This window comes from Penaeus monodon, chromosome 15, assembly GCF_015228065.2.
Source record: "Penaeus monodon isolate SGIC_2016 chromosome 15, NSTDA_Pmon_1, whole genome shotgun sequence".
Classification (NCBI taxonomy): domain Eukaryota; kingdom Metazoa; phylum Arthropoda; class Malacostraca; order Decapoda; family Penaeidae; genus Penaeus; species Penaeus monodon.
This window is the reverse complement of record NC_051400.1, coordinates 31367541-31368246: the sequence shown is the minus strand read 5'-3', so window position 1 is coordinate 31368246 and position 706 is coordinate 31367541. Positions and strand designations below refer to the sequence as shown.

Sequence of the window (706 nt, the reverse complement as noted above, 5' to 3'; positions counted from 1 at the left end):
CCATTGAGAATATTTGTTTATGACAATGTGTCTTGGCAAGTAAGGTGGCATTATTTGTCTTTTGACTTAGCAAATTATATGCTCCGCTTGTCCTTTTTTTCTTCTTTCGCTTTTTTCTTTTTGTATCAGGTTAAAGACAGTAAGGAGTAGGTGTGCACCATGTTTGCATTCCATTGTTGCTACTTCAGGTGTAAACACTGTCATGCCTCACATATATACCTCAGGATAAGTGGCCAGAAATGGATCATAACGGGAGGTCCTCAGAGTTTTGGATAGAAGTATGGACACGATACCTATATTGTGGGCTCTTCAGTTTGTTCTGAAATGATGATGGTGATGTTTTAGTTGTGTTATCATTGTCGGGGGAGATGAAAAAGATCAATTTATAATGGGATATTAAATTTATCAGAGGGAAATTGTGTCACATGTAACATGAAATACTTGAGAATTATAAGGTAAAAGAGTTGTGTGAAGTGCTCGACAGTATGACACTGAAAAATTTGTCCTTACTAAAGTGTAATTTATCATTACAGCCAAGGCTGGCTTGGGGAATTGAAGGTATTTGGTAAGGAGAAAAGAGAAGGATACAGATAAAGGATTCATTTTGACAAAAGATTAAGCCTGAGTGAAATTGATATAAAGATGTTTTGAAAGTATTGCTAGTATTTTAGGCAAAAAAAAAGTGACTACCAATAAAGTTTAATCA

At 35.1% G+C, this 706-nt stretch overlaps 1 protein-coding gene across 1 annotated transcript in view; it reads left to right on the top strand.

Moving 5' to 3' along the window:
* Window positions 1–662, top strand: part of LOC119581938 — a gene marked incomplete at its 5' end in the record, with an annotated part of 5058 nt that extends 4396 nt beyond the window's left edge. The window contains 1 exon segment of the mRNA XM_037930110.1: window positions 9–662.
* Between the last annotated feature and the right edge of the window lie 44 nt (window positions 663–706).